Source organism: Prunus persica, chromosome G2, assembly GCF_000346465.2.
Source record: "Prunus persica cultivar Lovell chromosome G2, Prunus_persica_NCBIv2, whole genome shotgun sequence".
Taxonomy (NCBI): domain Eukaryota; kingdom Viridiplantae; phylum Streptophyta; class Magnoliopsida; order Rosales; family Rosaceae; genus Prunus; species Prunus persica.
Window position 1 is genome coordinate 15,541,161 of NC_034010.1, and position 25,568 is coordinate 15,566,728.

A 25,568-nucleotide genomic window follows, 5' to 3' on the forward strand; every position below is an offset into this window, starting at 1 on the left:
TGCAATACAAGAAGAAGTGATTGAACTGCTCTACTGCAAGGGAGAAGAGCAGATTGCTGATATCTTCACCAAAGCTCTTCCCAAAGACAGGTTTGACTATTTGAGGAGAATGCTTGGAGTGAAATCAGCTAGCACTTTAGAAGGGAGTGTTAAAATGTAAACTGTCTAGCTAATTTCAGATTAGTTACTAAGTTTTATGTCAGTTTATATTCAATCTGTTTTTAATCTGTGTTAGCTATGTGCCTTGTGCTTATATGCCAGGTGCATTGCTTGAGTCTGTTTTGAATTCCCAGCTGTTAGGACAGCTGTGTAATGCCATGTGTCATACTCACATTGGCCTACTATTGCAATCCGTTAGATTTGAATCTACTGATGTAAGAGAGAACATGTAATAGTCATGAGGGAATATAAGCTCTGCTGTAATGTTTATGCAGAGTAAGAATTCTGTTAGAACAATCTAAGGCTCACTGCTCTCTCTCTCTCTCTCTCTCTCTCAGTACATTTCTTGCTCCCTTTGCAATCCAAATATTCAACAAGGCTTGTACTGTAGTTGGACAACCAAAGAAATATTGACGAAGTGACATGGTTATCAGAGAGATAAACATTTTCAAGAGATGTAGAACAATTTGTTTTGTAAAGAATAGTGGAAAGAATTGTTGTAGGAAGAGGAGGAAGACTACAGTTCTCCAAGGTCAAGTCTACTAATTTAGGGAGCTTATTAAGTACTGCTTCTGGCCAATCGAAAACAGTACTGAGATTGGCTCCGCTTAGGTCCAAATACGTTAAAGAAGAAAGAGCAGGGAGCCAATTGAGATTTTCTGCTTGAAGCTGATTATGGCCGAGGTAGAGATGTTGCAAGTGCGTGAGGTTTCCAAACGAACTTGGAATTTGACCAACCAAATTACAGTTATAGAGACTGAGGTATCTTAGATTGGTCAGAGAACCAATGAAATCTGGAATTTGGCTCCCATTGAAATCAATAAATGTAAGGTCCAAATATTGTAAATGCTGCAACTCAATCAGTTTATGACTAATAATCTTACCTTAAAAAAAAAATGAAATTGGCCAGTTTGGTTGATCGAAGTCAAGTTGAATCACATGGCCAGTTTGGTTGCTACAATAGACTCCTTCCCATCTGCAACAATCTTGTTTTTGGGCTTCTGAACCCCAAGAAGAGAGATGATTGAAGTGATCCACCAGGCCACGTTTGAATGCAAGTAGTGCTTGCCTTTCCCTCTCTATGCACCTCACTGTCACTTTAGCATCTCTGAGGCTGTGGCTGTGGTTGTAGCTGTGGCCAACTTCTCCTCCTTTTACGTTTTGTAGGAAAAGGATCGATAATGCAAGAAAGAGTTTCAAGCACCTTCCGTCGCCCTTCATGTTAATTGATCAAAAGCACATGCACATGCAAAAACACTGCAAGTATATATTGATATGTGGTTGTCTCTGTGTTTCTCATATATGCTAAGCTTGCATCAGATATATATAGGAAAAAAGGAAGAAAGCCTTTACAAAGAAAACACGGTTTAGCTGAAACAGTGCCACACATTCATACAAGACAAAACCATATAAAGGAGTAAATTATCTGCTATATACAATGCATAATTAATGTTATGGAAATCACACATCAATCACAATGAGACAAGAATGTCAAGGTGCAATTCTAAGTTCTCACAAATAAGAATACAAATCATTATGGAGGTAATTAAATTAAGTACACTCTAATTGTTCCATCATAACTTATAGAAACCAAATTAATTATGACGCATGAGTTAAAAAGTAAGACGCAGAAATAAAAGTACTATTTTTTAATTTCAATAAAATAAAAGAACTACTTTTAAAATTTTGGTTAATTTTTTAATATAAAAAGAATTGTGTACGTTTGGTGACATAGCATACTGTTTTGTTGAATAGTGACATAGCTCAATGATGCTCTCATACCATGCCATGTGGACAACCAACCCGTATATGTAGATTCAATTTCAAATACATTTGAATGTATCATTCAGAAAGGAAAAATATTTCTTGTAACCGGAATAACATTATTTTGCTATCTCCACAATAATGCTTGAAAAAATTATCCTAGGTGGTTTGAAACATTTACTAGTGTACCTTGTAATTAATGTGGCGAACAAGTTTAAGAGGAAACGTTTCAAGATGGAGTAATATTTTTTTTTTAAGGGTTAAATAAATTTTCTTTAGATGCAAGGGAAATTACTAAGACAATCAATGTGAGATCTATGGAAACACATATTTCACCGGTCAATAAAGAAATAACACATGAAAAAGAGGTATTCCTTAAATCAACTAATTATCCTATTTAAATCCTATTGAGCATTGGTCCATCTTAGTAATTTGTAACGTTGGGCAAGGAGCTTGCTTTGGATAGCTATCTTCAAGTAGCCTTTGAAGTCTTCGTATGCAAACTCATGATGACTGACTCACACAAAAAGACTGTTAAGTCTTTTCATTTTTTGGTTCCACAAAAAGACTGTTAAGTCTACATACTTGAGTGTAAATTAGACTTTTAAGTCTTTGCACATCCACATTTAACTCAAACGTCAACAAACGGTAATTTTTTTTTTCCTTTTGCTTTTTTAATTGCTCAATTACTTTATTTTACCATTTTTATGCTTTTTCTTTGAAAGGAGCTTTTAGATATAGGTTCAATTTCACTTATGTCATCAGAATTGGACTATACCAAATTTTCTAAAAAGAAGAAGAAAAAAACTGTACAACGTACAACCGACTCTTATTCATGTCACTATGTGAAAAAAGATAATTGCAGAAAACTTTGTCAGTGGTCCAAGTAAACAAGTAATAGATCAATGAATATTGGGGAAATTAATGGATGAGATCGCGAAGACTTGTGACTTAGACTTGATATAATGATTTGCCTTTCAACGCAACTATTGACTTAGACTTAATATGGTGATTTGTCTTCCAACGCGTGCCCCAATTGACTTGCAGATATTAACTCGGCTTGACTTGGTAAGGTGCCTTCCCGTGTCCACTCAACCATTGGGTTTGCCTCCCATCCCCCTAGGCACAAGCTACAAATATCTTCTTGCAAATGTGGACTTGACTTTAAGTGAAACATATGGAAATATCTCTACCCAATATTAATATAATAACTATATATTATTGATCATAATAAATGAAATTGAGTTTTTATTCAACAACTATAATACGAGAGTTTTTCAAAACACTTTGGTTATTGACCAAGTCTATTTTGAAATGCCCCTATAATTTAGGTTAATATTACATGGGGTCTTATGATTACACACAAAAGTTTCTCGTATTATAGTGATGATCAAGAAACATTTAAGTATATTTAGTGTTGGATATCTGATCATAGAGTTTCGGAGTAGCTTCCTTCATTTTGCATTCGGATTCTTTGATTTGATTTGTTTTGTTGCTTATTAAATGATTAGTATATGAATTACATACTCAGTCCTGTTCTTCTGAACTCCTGTGGTCCAAGGAAATTGTGTCACCTACCCTTGGATATATAAGCGTTATTAAAAAAACAAGTTTAAAAATTAAACAACAACTAAAATGAAAAAAAATGAAAGAAAAAAAAAACTAAAGAGCAAAACACGCTCCCAGTGAAGCAAGAGAGCTTGGGTGGTGAGATGCATATGGATTGGTTGACGAGAAATTCTCAATCGGAATAGGGGCGAGATTCTGAAGACGATGAGCAATTCTCAATCAGGTTGGGTAGTGAGATGCATCTGGATTTTTTTTTTCTCACCATACCCAACCCAGATGAGAGAGAGGGAGAGAAGACAGAGACATGGGATAGGGCGGACTGGGGAAGGGGAGGTGCATCAGAGACATGGGATAGGGGGGATTCGGGGTGGGCTGGGTTTTTTATTTTTTTATTTTTTGCAGAGATTTTTTAAAAAGATTTTGTTTAGATTTTCAAAGATGGATGTGGAGTTGGTCGTCCATATCAGTCTTGATTTTCTCCATTCTATGAAAGAGCAGAGGTGGTGGAGTAATTTTGCCTTTCTTTAGGATTTTTCTACTTAAGAGTCGAGGGTGGGTCCAACAAAAAATAAGAATCTAGGGTGGCATCTTGTAACCTGTAATGAGGAGAACTCTTTAGTTCTAATTTATAAAAAGGAGCTCTTAGATATAGATTCAATCTTACTTATGTCATCAGAAATGGGCTATACCAAATTTTCCAAAAAGAAGAAGAAAAAAACTATACAACGTACGCATTAGGTTTAATTCATGGCGCATCAATACACCTAGCGCACTGTACAATTTTCGAAGACTTTTAAGTCTCCACAGCCATATGGAACTCACACGTTAAGTAGGTATTGACTGTCCGATTAGACTAATTAGAAATGAGAAAGATCAAATAAGATTTCTTTTGGTGGAAAAAAGGAGGATGATAGATGTAGTGTTCATACTACTATTTTTTAAATTTCGATAAATAAATAAAAGTACTATTTTTAAAATTTTGGGTTAATTTTTTTAATATAAAAAGAATTGTGTATGTTCAGTGACATAGCATACTGTTTTGCTGAATAGTGACATAGCTCAATGATGCTCTCATACAATGCCATGTGGACAACCACCCGTATATGTAGATTCAATGTGAAATACATTTGAATGTATCATTCAGAAAGGAAAAATATTTCTTGTAATAGGAATAGCACTATATTGCTATCTCCACAATAATGCTTGAAAAAATTATCCTAGGTGATTTGAAACATTTACTAGTATACCTTGTGATTAGTGTGGCAAACAAGTTTAAGGGGAAACATTTCAAGATGGAGTAATATTTTTTTTTTAGGGTTGAATAAATTATTTTTAGATGCAAAGGAAATTACTAAGACAATCAATGCGGGATCTGCGGAAACACATATTTCACCGGTCAATAAAAAATGACACGTGAAAAAGAGATATTCCTTAAATCAACTAATTATCCTCATTAAATCCTATTGAGCATTTGTCCATCTTAGTAATTTGTAATGTTCGGCAAGGAGCTTGCTGTGGACAGTTATCTTCAAGTAGACTTTGAAGTCTTCGTATGCAAACTGATGATGATTGACTCACACAAAAAGACTGTCAAGTCTTTTAAATTTTTTGGTTCTACAAAAAGACTGTTAAGTCTACATACTTGAGTGTAAACTAGACTTTTAAGTCTTTACACATCCACATTTAACTCAAACGTCAACAAACGGTAATTTCTTTTTTTTCCTTTCGCTTTTTCAATTGCTCAATTACTTTATTTTACCATTTTTATGTTTTTTCTTTCTTTGAAAAGCCAACTGGTCAGCTTCAGAAAATTGTTTTTCCACTTCCTAATTTCCCCGAACTCGGAGGGCCAAGAAGCTGCATAGGAATTTCTTTGGAAGCTACAAGAGTGTGCCATTGTAGTGTTTTCAAATGAAAGACTGAAAAGTGAATATGAAGGCCACATATGAACAAAAGGAAGAGAGACTCACCACTTTAATTCATGTCACTACGTGTCAAAAGATAATTGAAAAAAATTTGTCAGTGGTCCAAGCAAATAAGTAATAAATCAATGAATATTAGGGAAATTAATGGATGAGATCGAAGACTTGTGACTTAGACTTGATGTTGATATGGTGATTTGCCTTCTAACGTGTGCTCCAACTGACTTGCATGTATTGACTTGACTTGACCTGGTAGGGTCCCTTTCCGTGTCCACTTAACCATTGGCTTTGCATCTCATCCCCCTGGGCACAAGTTACAATTATCCTCTTGCAAATGTGGACTTGACTTAAGTGAAACATACGGTGATGATTACGAAATACTTAAGTATATTTAGAGTTGGATATCTGATTATAGAGTTTCGGAGCAGCTTCCTTCATTTTGCCTTCGGATTCTTTGATTTGATTTGTTTGGTTGCTCGTTAAATGATTAGTATATGAATTATTCGGTCACGTTCTTCTGGACTCCTATGGTCCAAGGAAATTGTGGTCACTCACCCTTGGATATAAATTATAATATAAGGGTTATTAAAAAAATAAGTTTAAAAATTAAACAAAAACTAATATGAAAAAAAAAAACTAAAAAACTAAAAAGCAAAACACGCTCCCAATGAAGCAAGAGAGCCTGGGTGGTGAGATGCATATGGATCGGTTGACGAGCAATTCTCAGTCGGAATAAGGGCGAGATTCTGAAGACAATGAGCAATTCTCAGTCAGGTTGGGTAGTGAGATGCATATGGATTTTTTTTCTCACCATACCCAACCCATATGAGAGAGAGGGAGAGAAAACAGAGAGACAGGCATACAAAGAAGGGGAAGGGGAGGTGCGTAAGAGACATGGGATATGGGAGATTGGGGGTGGACTGGGTTTTTTATTTTTTATTTTTTTGCAGAGATTTTTTTAAAAGATTATGTTTAGATTTTCAAAGGTGGATGTGGAGTTGGTTGTCCATATCAGTCTTGATTTTCTCCATTCTATGAAAGAGCAGAGGTGGTGGAGTAATTCTATCTTTCTTTATCGGTGGTGGTGGTCGTTGTTTGGTGTGTTTATCTTAAAGCACCTTCCGTCACCCTTCATGTTAATTGATCAAAAGCACATGCACATGCAAAAACACTGCAAGTATATATATATTGATATATGTTTGTCTCAGTGTTTCTTCATATATACTAGCTTGCATTAGATATATATAGGAAAAAAGGAAGAAAGCCTTTACAAAGAAAAAGCAAGGTTTAGCAAAAACAGTGCCACACAATCATACAGGAGAAAACCATATAAAGGAGTAAATTATATGCTATATAAAATGCATAAGGATTAAATTATCTGCTTTAATTCTCAGGAGCAACCAAATTGATTTTTGTTTCTTATGACATGTTTACTAATCTGTAATTGGATTAGGAGGAATAGAATTGAGGATGAATTGAATTGAGGAGCAGTTTGATTTAAGAGAATTAGATTCCAGATTCCTATTGAAGTTGTTTACTAAACCATATGGAATTGGGGTAAGAGTGGTACTAATTACTAAAATGTCCTTGTTCTTGGGTTAAAGTCGATGGCAAATTTGGAATTTTAAAAATTATATGAGGATATAATAGGTAAAAAAAGATGAATTCCTAATAGGTTAGTTCTCCAGGAATTAGAATACAACCTCTCACCCAAGAAATGAATTCCTCTAAAATCAGGAATTCAATTCCTAATTTTATGTGGGCCTCACTTACTTTTAAATTCCTTGAAGTAAACGCAGGAATCCTCCATAGGTGGAATTCAATTCCTGATGATAATTCTAATTCCTGATTAGTAAACACACTATTAATGTTACACGAAGTTTAAGTTTTTTCTACTTAAGAGTCAAGGGTGGGTCCAACAAAAAATAAGAATCTAGAGTGGCATAATTTACAAAAAGAAGCTCTTAAATATAGGTCCAATTTCACTTATGTCATCTAAAGTCTATACCAAATTTTCTAAAAAGAAGAAGAAAAAAACCATATAACGTACAACCGACTCTTACTCATGTCGCTATGTGGAAAAAGATCATTGAAGAAAAATTTGTCAGTGGTCCAAGTAAACAAGTAATAAATCAATGAATATTGGGAAAATTAATGGATGAGATCGAAGACTTGTGACTTAGACTTGATATGGTGATTTGCCTTCTAACGTGTGCTCCAACTGACTTGAACGCATTGACTTGACTTGACTTGGTAAGGTGCCTTCCTATGTCCATTCAACCATTGGCTTTGCATCCCATCTGTAACATCCCACATCGACCAACGGAGATGGGGTGATGTGTCTTATATGTACATGTCCGCCTCCATATAGCACGGGGCCTTTCGGGAGCTCACTGGCTTAAGAGTCATGGGAACTCCGAAGTTAAGTGAGTTGGGACTAGAGCAATCCTAGGATGGGTGACCCACTGGGAAGTTGCTTGTGAGTTCCCAGAAACAAAACCGTGAGGGCAGAGAGGGGAGGCCAAAGTGGACAATATCGTGCTACGGCAAAGCCGATCCCTGGATGTGACAATTTGGTATCAGAGCTACTCTGCCATGTGGTGCCAGTGTGCAGACGAGGACGTCGGGCCCCCTAAGGGGGTGGATTGTAACATCCCACATCGACCAACAGAGAGGGGGTGATGTGCCTTATATGTACATTTCCACCTCCATCTAGTACGAGTCCTTTTGGGAGAACACCAACTGGGAAGTTGCTTGTGAGTTCCCAAAAACAAAACCGTGAGGGTAAAAAGGGGGGGCCCAAAGCGGACAATATCGTGATGCGACAGAGCCGATCCCGGGATTGCTCTAGCCCCAACTCGCTTAACTTCAGAGTTCCCATGACTCCGAAGACAGTGAGCTTATGTATATTTAGTGTCGGATATCTAATCATAGAGTTTTGGAGCAGCTTCCTTCATTTTGCATTGGGATTCTTTGATTTGATTTGTTTTGTTGCTCGTTAAATGATTAGTATATGAATTACTTGGTCCCGTTCTTCTTGGCTCCTGTGGGCCAAGGAAATTATGGTCACCCACCCTTGGATATAAATTATAATATAATAGTTATTAAAACACACAAGTTTAAAAATTAAACACCAACTAAAATGAAAAAAAAAAAAAAACTAAAGAGCAAAACACGGTCCCAGTGAAGCAAGAGAGCTTGGGTGGTGAGATGCATATGGATTGGTTGAGGAGCAATTCTCAGTCGGAATAAGGGCAAGATTCTGAAGACGATGAGCAATTCTCAATCAGGGTAAATTATCTATATATAAAATACATAAATATTTATAGAGAAAAAAGGTACATTAATTATGAGAAAATAAGTACATTATTTATATATATAAAAAATAGCAACGTTATTAGTTCTATAAAATAAGTAGGTACATTATTTATGAAAAATTAGGCACGTTATTTATAAAATTAAAAAAGGTACCAATTTACCTATATTTTGTAAGGGGTGTATTTTTGCTCACCACTTTAACCCTAGATGTACCCTCACCATCCCTCCAAAAAGTTGACACATGTCCATGGGTTTAACTGTAGTCAATTCTTAATTTTTTGTTTATTTGATAACATTATTATGAGAGAGAAACAATACTTCAATAAAAAATTTCTTGATCTACCCTTGTTCTAACCTAGCAAACTTTCCACTTTTCTAAATTAATTAACAACAACCCAAATAAATAATTGACACTTTCCACTTTTCGAGTCCAATGTTGGTAGAAACGTTAAGAAAATAAAAAATAAGGGTCTCAAATGCAACTAAAACCAATATCATATGTAAAAGTAAATCAGCCGAGCACTCAAAAGAAGCAGCTAAAAGTTACCATCTTTTAAAGATTTCTCTTCCAACCAAAATAGAGGTTTCAAACAAAGGCCAGTCAAAACCGTCTCTTGTAAACAAAATGAGACAAAACAAAGTGGTGAGCAAAAATGGAGTTAACATAAAGCCAATTGAGATTCAAAGTATTTGGGCGTGTTCTTCAAAGTATTGAAGCCTGTCAATTGCCAATTATTTATTTGGGTTGTTGTTAATTAATTTAGAAAAGTGGAAAGTTTGCTACGTTAGAATAAGAGTAAATCAGGAAAAATCTTATTGAAGTATTGTTTCTCTCTCATAATAATGTCATCAAATAAATAACAAATAAAGAATTAACTATAGTTAAACCCATGGACATGTGTCAACTTTTGGGAGGGGTGGTGAGGGTACACCTAGGATTAAAGTGGTGAGCAAAAATGCACCCATTTTGTAAGTATAAGAATTTACTGAGATTGTATAGGTAAATTAATTATCCATAATTCTTTTTTTCTTTTTTTTATAACTAAGAATTAATTACCTTAGTTTGTTGTATTTTAGTGTACCTAAGAAAATGTAGGTAATTTCGAGAACCTAAAATAGATGTATCTAAAACTATAGGGAACAAGAAATTATAGTTCTAGATCCATCTGTTCCCTTTGAAAAAAATTTAATTTCAAACTATACAAATCATTAAGACCTGAAATTTTGATATAAAAATTATCTGACCAATAGTAATTTAAAATTTAAAACAGTAAATGGTCAAATTGGGACATTCCAAAGAGTACTTGATTTTAAAAAATAGAGGAAAAAGTTACTTAAAATTTCCTAAATCTATGCAAAATTGAAACACCATTAATGTATTATGTGCATATTGATAAACATTAATTATGGGTATTTTTTGAATCTAAAAAAAGTACAATAAATCAGATTTTAAGTTTAATTAGGTAAATTGATGAGTAGGATCCAGTCATCGGGTTTTACTTATAAAAATTGGGTTTTATTTATAGAAAAAATAAAATAATAGGTTGTCGGTAAGACATAATTAGTTTGAAGGGGAAAAGTCATATTGACTATAAAAGGAAGGTAATATAGTAGTTTAGATTTAGAGTAGTTTGGACAATATTATTGTATTTGTATACATCTGCAAATGTGGCTTAGGTTAATTGGTTAGGACGACGAGCTTACCCCTTCAGCCCAAGTTCAAATCCCTTTCCTTGTAGATTACATTAGTTTTAATTAGTTCAGAGACTATCGTTTGTTTACCGAAAAAAGAAATAGTAGCTTTGGTTCTTGTTCCCCTCATTCTATACTTTTTCCTTTTTTCTCTTCTAAATAATGTAGGGGAGGGGGAGGGGGGGCTTTCCAAAGTGTAGATCTTTCACCTTCAATATGCAAGGTGTGTGCTTGTGTGCTGTAACATTCAGTAAGGAGTTAATCTTACATAAAAAGAAAAAAAAAAAAAAAAAAAGGTTATAGAACGTACTCCATACTCTTTCTCAGTCAATACCACAGTTTGTGGGAAAAAAAACAATTAAAGGAAAAAAAAATCTCTTCATGATGCAAGTAGACAAGTGATGACTTAATTGTTTTATTCGAATATTCGTCTTTTTGTAGTTCGTCTCAAATACACTACAAAGGAAAGTAGACTTACAAGTCAAAAGAGGAAGAGAAGGTGAAATTGGTACTTAGGTGAATGGGGTAATTTAAAACTTCAATGGACAGATTTTAGATAACAATGATTAACTGTTCCTAGTAAGAAAAAAAAGATTGATTTGCAGACTAATGGTCTCAGGTTCGAACTTTCATGGCACCTTGGTATTGTATGTATAACAACCCGATCCTTAAATAATATTTAATCATTAATTAATTGGGGAGAAAGACGATTTTGCCCTAGAGTAATTTAGTAAGGAAAAAGTTGACTTTTGATCGGGAAGGAATTTGGAAATTTCACTTGTACCGTTGCATAGAGCGCGACGTAACGAGTCCGTAGACACGTAGTGAGCTCGAATCGGAGTTTTAACGAAGAAAATACGGTCAAAATACGAAGAAGGGCAAAATGGTAATTTTCAAAATCAGAATTTTAAAACCCCAATTCTTTCTCTTCTCCCTCTGTCTTCTCTCTCTCTCTCTCTCTCTCTCTCTCTCTCTCTCTCTCTCTCTCCCAACGTTCCCCCTCCAGCCGTCACCTTCCATTCGCACCCATCGCCACCACCGTGAACCACCGGCCACGAGACCAGATCTGTTCGAACTGCCACCGCTTCCTCTTCTTTTCCCGACCGATTCCTGCCCTTGGAACCGCCGGAAAACGTCTGAGATGGCTTTGGTGTTGATAGAATTTCCAAGCCTTCGGTCTCCATCATTCGGTCACCAAATCGGATGAGTGAGGTATGGTTTTCTAGCTATTTTTCGTGACTTAGCTGCTGGTTAGGTAGGATTCCAGGAATTTCTAGCGTAGATACACTGATTTTCGATTTAGGTTTCAACCGATTTTGAGAGTGCGATTCCGGCCACTTCCGGCTAATTTTGGGGTAGGTCCAGGAACAATAGTGGCTTCAAATTATGTTCTAAACCTAGGGTAGGAAGTTGGGCTCAAGATTTTAAAGTTTTGTGGTTGTCGGAATTTATCAAGCCACCCATGAGCTGCCAGCACATGTGGAGGAGCGTGGGCAGCAAGGTAGTGACCACATTCGGTTCTAGAGTGATCCCGGTGTTGTCATGAGCGAGTAGGAATTCGCGGATCTTAATTTGGACAACGTTTGAACCCCGAACGGATATCGCATATTGTGTGATTTCCGAGTTCAATACAGTTGAGCCTTTGGACCGTAACCATCTTCAGATATGTTGTTTTAGACATTTCCAGCATCGTATAGGATTTGACAGATTGTAAATCGGAGTCCTGGATTTTCCGAAATCGCGAACCCGAGGTTTAGGTTTGCAATAATTATCCAATGGTATGATCGCGGTCAATCCGACCGTCGGATCGAGGTCAAACTTTCAGGACTTGTGTCCTAGGTATTTTAAAAGCTCTAGGAGCTTACGGATCATAATTGTAAGGTCGCGAGCCCACGGGGTCCCGGCTTGACTTTTTGGGACTTTAACGCTTTTGAGTCCCAAGGTACTTCTCAACCATCTCAAATGTAAGGAAAGCTTTTGTGGGTATAGGAAACATTTCTAAATTAGTGCACACACTTCTAGGAGCCGGGGGTCAAGGTTTTATTTAAATGCTTGTACCGAGCAGTTTTATTTATTAAATATTCATGATGTTTAATCAGACATACGGGCACAGACGGACCCGCAAGAAGGACCTTTAAGAGGTCCCGCTAGCTCGGATCAGGGGTGAGTGGACCTTTGCTTTCAAAATGATTTTATGCAATTTATATTCACTATGTGATCTCTAGAAGTATGCAATAGATCGAAGGCTTTCTGGCATGTAGTGCTAAGGTTAAGTATTTTATTTACTTGCTGCCGGGATGAGAGTACCTGAGTATAGTAAAGGGAAGAACTTTAGATATCAGTTAGGATGGCGGCAGAGTTTTAAGACAAGAGGAGATAGTTTTATTTACGTTTAAGTAGAGTATTTGGTTAAGTCAGCATGCTTGACTTTTGCCCCACGAGACTTAGGATATTCGAACTGTGGAAGCGAGAGATGCAGCTCAGGTGGGCTTAGTGCCCCTTGAGTCTTGCGAGGAGGGCGGATCAGGCTAACCTGATTCTTGCGAGGGTGTGTCACCATAGTGTTGCTCTGATACCCTGACCTAGAACTTAGATTTAAACTGTTGGAGTGTATTTACATATGCATGCTGGTAGTTGGTCTGTATATATATATATATATATGCTTATTTTTTATAGGTAAAAATTTGGGAATTGATCAGATTACAGGGGAGACTCTGCTGAATTTTCGGTAGAAGTCAAGTTTGTTTTTAAATTGAAATTTTACGTAGAAGGGCATTTAGGTCAATTGTGCTCGGCACCTACCAAGTGTCGGACACGCATAGGGTTCGGCTCGGATTCCAAAGTGGAATTTGGGTCGGGTCTTGTCAATATGTGAGAAACTACACTCTCATCTAGTTTAAACTATCACTTGTACTAAAATAAAATAAAATAAAAACAATATAACACATATTATTTATTAATAATAATACTATGCATGAAAGTATAAATCGGCTACCAATCACATATTATCATTTAGACTGTCCAAGATCATAATTAACACTGAGATATTGTCCCCAATTTAACCACCTACAAAGCCCAGTAGGTGTGGGGTTTTATCACAAAAGGCCTCGGTGTTATTAGTAGTAAAACCATTCATTATATTTTGTATTTTATTTAGTTAAGTTTTCGATGTGGGACTCATATTCTTCAACATAAGCTTTGAATACAGTAGTGTAAACACCTTGTGAAAATTGACTTGTTATTGAATGAAATCAGAGACCTAGTTTAAATAGGCATAATAAACAAACTAAACAAGAAAACAAGGAAAACAATATCCCACGTCGAACAGTCCTAGATTTATAGGATTCTCCAAAAGAATATATCAAAATCTAACTAAGTCAGTGACAAATTGGGATTATTAACAAAATAAAAACAACAGGTAAATATCTAAAACCGTCCCTTAAAGTGAATGCTACTCAAACAATCAGTTTACGAAGGAAATATGCAGATTCCAAGCAGTCCTCACAGCTTTACAAACGTTTCCAACTTCAATGGTTTGGTTAATATATCTGCAATCTAATCTTGACTCTAACAATACACCAGCTCAACCACTTCTTCTTTTGTAATGTAACGACCCGGTCTGAAATAAATTAGTAAGTACTAATTTATTGAGTTAAAATACCATTTTGCCCCTAGAATATTTTATTAGGTTTAAAGTTGACTTTTTGACCAGGAAGGAATTTGGGTATTTCGACTATACCATTGCGTAGAGCATGGCGAGATGAGTCCGTAGACACGTGGTGGGCTCGAATTGGAATTGTAACAAGAGAGATACAATCAAAATACCCTCAGTGGCATAACTGTAATTTTGGCGAAAAGGGTTTGAAAAAAATCAGATTTCTCTCGCTCTCTCTCTCTCTCGCGTGGTCTCTCTCTCCTGAGCGCAGCCCTCTCCTCCGATCAGTTTTTACGCAGCCACCGGTTCCGACCACCACAGGCCACGGCACCGGTACCAACCTAACTAGCCCAACCCCGCCGTCATGCCTCAGCCCACTCCCGTCACGAGTAGCCCGCTTGCCACCGGATTCCGTCAAAAACGAGCCGGTTTTCACAGATTTTGCAACCGCTCGTTCTCTCTCAATTCTCCACCAAATTTGACGAGTGACTTATGCTTTTCTACCTATTTTCCATGATCTAGCTAATGGTTAGGTAGGATTGCATTAATTTTGAGTGTTAGTAACTTGATTTTTGAATTGGATATCGGCCAATTTTGGGATCCCGATTCCAGCCACTTCCGGTCACTTTTTGGGGTAGGTCCAAGAACAAAAATAGTTCCAAATAGGGTGTTATACCTAGGATAGGAGTCTTGAGCCGTGGTTTTGAGATTTTTCGGCGATACGTAATCGCTTTGGACATCCACGCGCTGTCGGCATATGGGCACTTTAGAAATGGGGCATTGTATCCCGATGCGATCCCCTTGTTGTGACGAGCGCGTTGGTGTGCTCGGATTCCAATTTGGTTGATGTTCGAACCCTGAACGGATTTCGCCTATTGTACGTTATCCGGGTTTGATAGGTTTGAACCGTTTGATAGTCTTGAATTTAATATATGTTAATCTAGGAATTTCTAGGATCGTGTAAGAATTTACGGATTGTGAATCGGAGCCCTGGATGTTCCGATTTAATAACTTAAAGTTTATGTTTTACAATAACCGTCCTATCGTGCGATCGTGAGCAATCCGACCGTCCGATATGGACCAAACTTGTAGGACGTGTGTCCTAAGCCTTGTAGAACACATAGGAAGCCTCGGATCGGAATTTGGGGGTCGTGGGCCCCGTGGATCCGTTTGACCAAGTTTGGGTAGTTTGACCCTGGGTTGACCGGGAGTCTTTCGATGTAGTTTTACCTTCCTAGGAGGATTATAATGACCCTAGTGACAGGTCTTGAGCGTTGTTGAGTTATGTTGATTTTGTGGGATTAGGATATTAAATTTATTGTTTTAAATTAGGGGATTATCGGATGCTAGACTGTTGTTGAGGTTTACATAATATTAGAAATTAATATATATATTTATAAAGGTATAAAAAGAGTTTAGAATGTCAGTTTGAGGTGCTATACGCACTACCCTATGTTCCTCCCCGAATATTAATTTCACTGTGTAAGTACCACCTTAAGATTATTAGGTCCCACGTGGCGTAGGTTATCCGGCGTGAGGACAGACCCCATACGTGGTGTTGGATGTTCCGGCGTATGGGAAGATGATAGATTGTTAGGTCACACGTGGCATAGGTTATCCTGCGTGTTGACAGACCTCATACGTGACGTTGGATGTTTCGGCGTATGGGGAGATTTTGTGATTGTTAGGTCCCACGTGGCGTAGGTTATCCGACGTGAGGACAGACCCCATACGTGGCTTTGGATGTTCCGGCGTATTGGGAGATTATGTAATAATATGTTGAGGTCGCACGTGGCGTAGGTTATCCGGCTTGTTGACTGACCCCATACGTGGCATTGGATGTTCCGGCCTATGGGGAGATCATATAACAATATGTTGAGATCGCACGTGGCGTAGGTTATCCGGCGTGTTGACAGACCCCATACGTGGCGTTGGATGTTCCGGCGTATGGGGAGATCATGTGACAATATGTTGAGGTCGCACGTGGCGTAGGTTATCCGGTGTGTTGACAGACCCTATACGTGGCGTTGGATATTCCGGCGTATGGGGAGATTATGTGATAATATGGGAGATGAATAAAGGTATTGTATGAGGATTTGAATCGGGATTTATTGAAAGAAGTACATGTGGCTTGATCCCTCAGTAAGGGTACGTAGGCAGCCTAGGGTAGTGCCTAGGTGCAGCCGCGGGCTAAACTTTTGAATTTGTAGTTGGTCTTGAATTTCGTATGGAAACGAGGCCTGATTAAAAAGTTATTCTATGTTTATTACAGTAGGCATTCATAAATAAGTTTGAATTTGTTATATGCATTGTTTAATGCAATAATTTGATTCAAGAGCATTGCTGGCGGTTCTGTTTTCGAATTATTTGAAGGGCGGAGGCCGTTTATGTGAATTGCATGATATTATCTTGTACATGCTGCCAGTTGTGGATATTAAATGTGTTTTATGCAGGTTGAAATTTTTGAAAAATGTTCAATTTACAAGGGAAACTCTGCCGAAATTTCAGCAGAAAGTCTCGTACCCTTATTCCTTTTGGGGAAAAGAGGATATAGTTTTAGAAGTGGGCCCGACATCGGGGTGATGTCAGGAATTTCCATAGGATTTCTCTCGGGTTTCGAGAAATTCAGGGCGGGTCCTGCCATGTAAGGTCACGAAGAAAATGAAACCTGACATCTATATGTTTGCTTATCCCATGTAACATAGTATTCTTTGAGAGTTTAAAAACCAAACTATTATCACAATAAATCAATGTTGACCCAACCTGATTGCAATGTATCTCTTTGAGCTTAACCAAACAGCTTGGCAAGCACAAGAAGCTGCTGCTATGAATTCAGCTTCAGTTGTAGATAAAGTAACAACATGCTGCTTCTTCAAGGACAATGAAACAACACCTGAACTTAGCATAAAAACTTGACCAAATGTACTCTCTATCTTCCAAACCCCTGCCATAATCACTATCACTAAAATCAATTAATGAATTTCCTTTTCCCTTCTTGTGAAACACACCATAATCACCAGTACCTTTCAAGCATCGAAGCACTCTTTTTGCAGTTTGAAGATGAAGTTCAGTTGGAGCTTCCATGAATCTGCTGATGAGATTAACCACAAACATCATGTCTGGTCGAGTGGCTGATAAATACATTAAGCTGCCAACAATTTGTTTGTAAAGAGTGTTGTCAACTCTTACTCATTCTTCATCTTTTGTGAGCTTACAACCTGGAACAATTGGATTTTGAATAGAATTGCAATCATTCATCTGAAAACCTTTCTAAACCTTCTTGAGCAACTTTCGTTGGCTAATGAAAATTCCAGCTGATGATTACACCACCTCAATACCAAGAAAATGGCACATCTTTCCTAGATCAGACATATCAAACTTATCCATCATAGATTTTTTTGAACTCAACAAATATTGTTTCATCATTTCCAGTGAATATCAAATCATCTACATACAGACAAACAAACATAAAATTACCTCCCTCTCCATATTTGACATATAATGTATGCTTATAGTGACATTTTTGGAAGCTTGTCTTTGAGAAGTAAGAATATGTACGACTTTATCAAGCCCCGGGTACTTGTCTAAGTCCATATAAAGCTCTTTTCAGTCTATAAACTTTCTACTCATCTTTATTCACACAACCTGGAGGTTGGTTAATGAAGACTTCCTGTTCAGCTCACCATTAAGGAAGACAGATTTTACATCAAGTTGATAAATGGCCCAAGAGTTCTGTGCTGCCAATGAAACCACCAAACGAATGGTATCATGCCTTGCAATTAGTACAAAAACTTTAGCATAAGCAAGACCACATTTGTAACATCCCGACCCAAATTTAAATTTATTCGTTAATTTAATTAATTTAATAAATTATGAAATTATAATTTTTCCCTCGGGGTAGGGGTATTTTGGTTCCTTTTTAATCCGGAGGGATTTTGGGGAAATAAATTGTACTAATACATAGATCGTGTCAAGATGAGTCCGTAGATACGTCGTGGGCTCAAATTGGAGTTGTAACGAAGAAGTTATAATTAATGAAAGCATAGTGGCATAACCGTAAATAATTCAAAGTTGAGTTTTAAAATTCGAAATTCTCTCTCTCTCTCTCTCTCTCTCTCTCACTCTCTCCCTCCCCCTCTCCCTTCTGTCACGAAACAGCCCTCCTCTTAACAGAGCTGATCGGTTTTCTCACCACAGCTGCCACCTTTGGCCCCCAAACTTGACGGGGTTGGTACCAAAAGAACCAGCGCGCCGCTACCTTCCTACCCTAGTCCTCAGCCACCGCCAACGTTGTTGTTATTTGCCTGAAAATATCAAAAAGTCGTCAGTTTTACCCATAACTTCCTGGAGTTCATTACAGCTATTTTGGCCACCAATTTCTTGGATATGGGTATGCTTTTTCATCCTCTAAATGTGTTCTAGCTGATAGTTGGGTTGTATAGGATCCATTTCTGTGATTTCAAATTGAATTTATGGTTATCTCCGTCCACTTTTCGGCCATGGTCCAAGAGCAAAAGTTGTTCCACTCATTGTCATGGTCATGTAGGTATAGGTCTTGATCGGCGGTTTGGAGATTTTTGGATCACTGGAATTAATCTAAGTACCCACGTGCTGCCGACGCATGGGTATTGTTTGGGTGTCCCATTTGGCCCTAAAATGATTCCCATGTAGTCCTGAGCACGACGGTATACTCGGATTGGAATTTGGTTATCGTTTGACCATCGATCGAATTACACATATTAGGAGTTATCCCAGTTCGATATGTTTAGACCGTTGGATCGATCTCATTTTAAAACATGTTGATCTAGGTATCTCTAGGATCATGTAGGAATTGGCGGATCGTGAATCGGGCTCCCGGATGTTCCGATTCAATGACTTAAAATTTGCGTTAAATGATAATCGTCCGATTTTTATTGCGAGCGATCCGACCGTTCGATTCAGACCAAATTTGCAGGACATGTTTAGTAAACCTTGTGGAACCCATAGGAACTTTTAGATAGAAAATCGGAGGTCATGGTTGACCAAATTTGGAAAGCTAGACCACTCGGTTGACCGAGCGTCTCCCGAGACTATTCCAATATTCGAAACACGTAGTTGGACCGTAGGAATGTCTCGTTCGTCTTTCAAACATTTTGAAACTTGGGAAACTAGGATTTTACTTAAAGTTCTCGTTTGAGGCGCTTTATGTTAATCTCGTCCTCATATTCAGAAATATGTACTTCGGCTACTCGCACGCAGCAAGCGGTACAAGTATTGAGGATTTTGGTATACGTGCTGGTAAGCCTAGTCCCAGTTGTATGGCTCATTCCCTAGCCACATGGTCAATTGAGGATTCTTCCATGTGGATTAGTCTAACAATCCCCCGGTTGGATTGTTTCCCTGGAACAAACTTTGTAGTGGTCAGAGTTATATATATCTATGTATATTGTATTATATGTGTGTGTGTGTGTGTGTGTGTGTATCCATTCATTCATTCTTGTTTATAGGTGAGGATACTTCCTCGCTCGCCGTGCCAATGGGCACTCGTTTCGAGGGACTAGTATGGGAATAATAAGAAAAGGTTTGAATGGGATGAGTGACAAGGTGTCATTGCTGGACTTCGGATTTCAGTATGGTTTGACTCAACTATATATATACTTATGGCTATATTGGTTTCGAATGCATATGGTTTTCAGCATCGTTTTCTAAACGGTGGGGGTTATATTATGTTGTTCTCAATGCAAACTAAACCTTGTTTTTGTCCACTCACACTTTTCTGTTTTGCTCCCTCCAGACAGTAGTTGATTGGAGCCGAGTAGCAGAGTCGAGCTCTGAACTTCCGAATCACCGAGCTTATGTAGGATGACTCTTAAATCACCCGTTGAACTTTATATTCTGTTTGTAAACTGAATTTTGTTACATTGCTCTTATGTCGCCATGTTATGGTTTGATTGTAAGGCCGGAGGCCATTGAGGTTAATTGCATGTTTTTACCTTGTGTATGCTGCCGGTTGGGATTATTAAATATGTTTTAACATGTTGAAGAAATTTGAAAATGCTCATTTTTCAGGCGAGACTCTGTCGAAATTTTGGCAGAAAGTCTCGTTTCTTTAATAAGTGGGGCCGACATCGCTATGATGTCGGAATTACCACTAGATTCATCCCGGATTTCGAGGAATTCGAGACTAGTCCTGTCAATATTCTTGTGTATATCCCTCAGTTACTAGTCAAGCCTTGAATTTGTCAACTTCTCCTTTCTTATTAGCTTTGTTTTGCAGATCTGTTTAACACCAATGGTTTTTCTTCCTTCAGGAAGATGAGTTAACTCCCATGTATCATTCTTTTTAATTGCTTCTATCTCTGTAAGGATGGCAACGGGCCAAGTAAGGTTTGGGTATGGCAATACCGGCCCCGTTCCCGCCTCCATCCCCTATTTAAGCATTTCGAGGAATCCCCGTCCTCGTCCCCATTAGGGGGCTATCTCCCATCCTGGCCTTGAATACCCAATTTTTTGTATAAAAAATATAAATGCCTGACAAAATAACCCACAGTAATTTCATAGTTCATATTTGGAAAAAACAAAAACAAAAAACAAAAAAAGCGAATTGAAAAGAAACAGAAAGTTAGGATATTCACATACATTTGCTCCTGCTTCAAGAAGCATTTCTATGCATCAAATATGGCCATGCTTTGCAGGCCAACATAAGTGAAATCTAAACCATTTCCAGTAAAAAAATCCAACATTCAAAAACAATGGGAATTATTAAATATGTTGATTTTTAATTGTAACATAAGCATTATTTGTGCATTGGTGGTAAGGTTGTGGCTTTAACGTTACAGGAGAAGGTCAGAGGTTTGAACCTCCTTCCTTTACTCATTTGAATATTTTTAGGATATTATATTATATATTTATTAATTTGAAAATAATAAACAGATAATATCGGGCTGGGTTCGGGGATGGGGATGCCAATACCATCCCCAACCTGTACCCTCTAGGGATTTTTAAACTTTGGGGATCCCTGTACCCAATCCCAGTTTTGCTCCAAAATTAGACTCGGGGACGGGACTTGGCGAGGATTTTTGCCATCCCTATATCTCTGCATCAATGGCTTTCTTCCATTTTAAATTCTTGACAACATCATTAAATACTATAGGATCACTATCTACAACTAGAGCAAACTGCGTGAGAAGACTACGGCTTCCTTGTTAATCAGGCCCCTTGATAGGGCTCTGATACTAGATGTTGAATATCTAAGCTTTGAATACAGTAGTGTAAACAACTTGTGAAAATTGACTTGTTATTGAATGAAATTAGAGACCTAGCTTAAATAGGCATACAGAAACAAACTGAACATGAAAACAAGAAAAACAATATCCCATGTCTAACGATCTAACATTTATGGGATTCTCCAAAAGAATAGATCAAATGCTAACTAAGTCCCTCAGAAATAGGGATTATTAACAAAACAAAAGCAACAGCTAAATATCTAACAATGTTTGAGGCATGGAGGTGATAATATGAACATTGAGTAGGCCTCATCATTTGGCCCACGGACTCATGGGCCGATGGGGGCCCACTTGGCCCATTGTGAAATAGCTCGGCCCGGCCAATTACGGGCTTTGCGATGGCCCGCCCCGCCCCGCATTGGGCTGCGCTAGACATGGGCTTCGGTGTCTGAAGCCTAGCCCAACCCAACCAGCTCACAAAAGCCTGGCATGTTAGGCCTGCATCCATAAATAATTATGCATAAATACAGATTTAGGATTAGGATTATATCACTTGAATCACAAACCCCCCCTCTTTCATTTTTTTTGTGTGTTACTTGTTTGAAACGTTGTGTTTGTTTCCACTAAATTCTGCTCATTTTTGTATCTATTTTTTACATTTGATCACGTTGTGTTCTTCATTTTTCTGTGCTGAATCCAACCATATAAAGAACACAAAATTTGAATAAACGGTTGAAAAGTTATAGGTAAAAAACTGGACAAATGTCGAAACTGAAAAATAGAGGAAGTTCATAATCCGTCTCTGCCTAAAACGTGATAAACTGGTGATACAGTAGTGATAAAAGGGTGATAGAAATTATTTTTTGTGCTTATTTTGGATTTCTTGTTTTGTTTCATTTGATTTACTGTTCTTTACTCATTCCTAGTTTATAATTGGATGATTAGCACATTAATTTGTGTCAATTATTAATACAACAATTATATAAATCAAGAATAAGACGAACAATATATAATATCACCAAATATAATCATATCACCAAATATAATCATACCACCAAATATAATCATGCTTTTCTTGAACCCATCACCAAGCATTTGCATATTTATTCATACCATCCTTTTTCAAAAAATATTTTTATGATACTTATTATTTTTTAAAATTATTTCTTAAAACATGTTAAGGTCTAATTATGATGCAGCTGAGTGCCTCTTTTTCAATGGCACATTGTTTCTTTCTCCTCTTCTTCTTCTTCTTTTCGAATGAAATAGGCCCATTTCGGCTCGGCCCGATGGGCTTTCTCAAGCCCGACCCATGAGTCGAGCCTGGGCTTTGAATTTTCAAAAAAATCACAGCCCGACCTGGCCCGTTATTTTCTCTCTCTTCTTTGAAGCCCACCCCAGCCCAGCCCAAGCACATTAAATTTAGGCTGGGCCGAGCCCTAACCATGAGGGCTTATCTTCGACTTTTGGGTTAATAAATTAGGAATTGAGATTTTGGGCTGAGCCTAGTGATTTTATTGGATGGATGAGAGAGATTATGGGAAATTAAATCAAAACGCAGAGTTTTGTTAAAACAAGGGACTTCATAAACCAAACGCTTGAAACCAGACTTGTGAGACACATCGTTTCATTAAAGATTCAACAACATAGGGTAATTGAGTGAGGATAACAGTTAGGAGAAGATGATGTAAGCTGTGGGTTATCAAATGTGGGATCTGAGGGGAATTAGCTCATTTCCTTAATGGGTTAACCCATCACCTTAGTAAAAATAGTCCATTGGCCCATCCCCTTAGTGACCTAGCCCATTACCTTAAAGAATGGCACAAGTGACCAACAAAATATCTAAAAGTCTCCAGCACGTGGCTGGAGACAAAACAACAACAAAAGCCAAAGGTTACCTACATATGCAGGTTGCTGGCAATCTCCAGCACATGGCCAAAGACAAATCCCAACACAAGCCATCTTAAAAACCAAAGGATACTTGAGCAAAACACCCTTTAGACCAGTGCCCTTACCCATTCCTTTCTCCCACCAGCTCTTGCCATGGAAGAGAGAAGGAAATAAGATAAGGAGGTAGCCAAAAATGAGAGTTCATTATTGAAGCAGCTGCGGGAAAGCCTTAGAGCTCCCAAAAATCTTGTCATTGTGTATTTGGACAGAGGAAGATTTCATAAAATGGGACGAGTTAAAGGGAGAGAAGAGAAATGAAATGGGAGACTTGGCAAAATGGAAGAGAAACCATTAGGGTTTCTTGGAAAGGAGGAGCTTCCAACGCCTATAAAAGGGAGGCACTTTCTACCCACAAAACAACTCAAAAAAAGGCAAACAACACACATCCAGAGAGCAAGCTTCATCTCCCATCCTTTAAACTTCTGCAATTTTGAGCCTCATTCCTCTATCTTCTACAATTGTCTCCTTTGGTAAAGTGTTCCAGAGCTTGACAGAGCTTTCTTCAAGCTGCCGGAAACTACTCAACACACCCATTGTTATTCCCCCATCTCTCTCTCTTCAATGAACCCTATTAGAATCCCTTCCCCTTACCTTAAAAACTCTGTTTCTCATAGGAAATCGCAGCTCTTTCTCTTTCTCATGCTAAACTCATAAATGCTCAGCTCCCAAGCCACAAGCTTCTCATGCCAAGCCAAGAATTTATATGTAAGCGACTGTTGGTTTCATTGATGAAGAAGACCAAGGTGTTTCCTAAGGCTCAGCTACCCTTTTGAAACAATCTTGGGGTCTGATCCTTGAACTCAAACTCAATGGGTAATTTAGTACATTTGGCTCTTTACAGCAGCCTAGGCTCATCAGTAGCTGCCGAAACAAAAAAGCCTCTACACATCTATACTTATTGATTGCCTTCTCTTTATCTCTAAGAGCATTTGGTGTGGTGAGGTAGAGGACTCCAATCTTGGAGCCTTAAGGTGAATGAGTCAAAATCAAGAGAAAGAAAAGGCTTTTCCAACAAAGGTGTTCATTCTTGAGAAATCAAGAAAATGTCATCAAGGGTAAAGATCTATTCCCTTTTTCCCTTTTCTATTTGTGTTCAAAGAGACTAGGCTAAGATACTTGGTTTAAAGTGAAAAAAGTTTAACTCAACTAGTATAAACAAAATGAATCCGCCATTTAGAATGTTTTTGTTGTATAGGTTGTGGCTAAAGTTCATTTCCTAAGCATTAGATGCTTGTTCCTTCACCAAGCTGGTCGAACAGAAACAAGCGGGTAAGGAAGAGAACAAGATCGTGTTAACGAGACACAGACATCTGCAAGCCATACTCTAAGTCAGTCGACGATCCGTTTGAGGTTAGGTCCAAGAACCAATGTGCGCTAGAGGCTGGGCCCACAGTCCAATGTCCACGCTGGCTTGGGCTTACAAGGAAGTATCCATTCTAGGCTGGGCCCACAAGCAGTTGGAGTTTGTGAATGATTGTGTGACGAACGTAACAACTAACGCTCACCAACCCGCTCGAGAACCAACACATGGCAACAAGTCGTAGAAGAATCCTCACAGGCTCAATCTCTTAATATGCCCCACGGGCAAAACAACCAAGGGGATCGTCCCTTGAAAGCTAAGGAGGAAGTTAACCAGTGGCGCTCGGAGCACCGAAGACGCCGACTCGAGCCACCGACCCTGTAGGTAGAAGATGTCGAAAGGCTAGTAAATGACCGACTCCAAGCTCTCCAACTTAAGGGAAGCACGGAGGAGGCCTTTTACACGGAACTTGATTGAGTTAACTCCTAGCCCTTCACCAGCGTGGTGGAGCAGGCAACACCTCTGAAGCGGTTAGCAGCACTGTCCATCATACCGTTCAAGGGGGACTTTGACCCCGAGAGCCATTTGAAGCACTTCAAAAGCACCATGATCTTGTGCAAGGCAGATGACGTCCTGATATGCAAAGTGTTCGCAATGACTTTGTAAGGAGCAGCTCAGGACTGGTTCCACAATCTACGGTCCACATCGATAGGCAGCTTCAAGGAGTTCGCCCTCATTTTCACAAAGGAGTACACCTCCTACAAGACGGTGAGAAAGCACCCAGACCACCTGTTCAACCTCCGCAAAAAGGTAGATGAGTCCCTTTGAGACTATCTCAAAAGATTCAAGGCTGAAAAGGCGAACATCATAGGATACAATAATTTAATTGCATCCTCAACTTTTAAGAAGGGCTTGCCAACCAAGAACGAGCTATACCGTGAGCTAACCATAACTTTGAGCTAAACCTTGGTAGAAGTCATCACAACAGCAGAACGCTACGCGCTCTAGGACAATAACCGTATTGCTGTGAATAA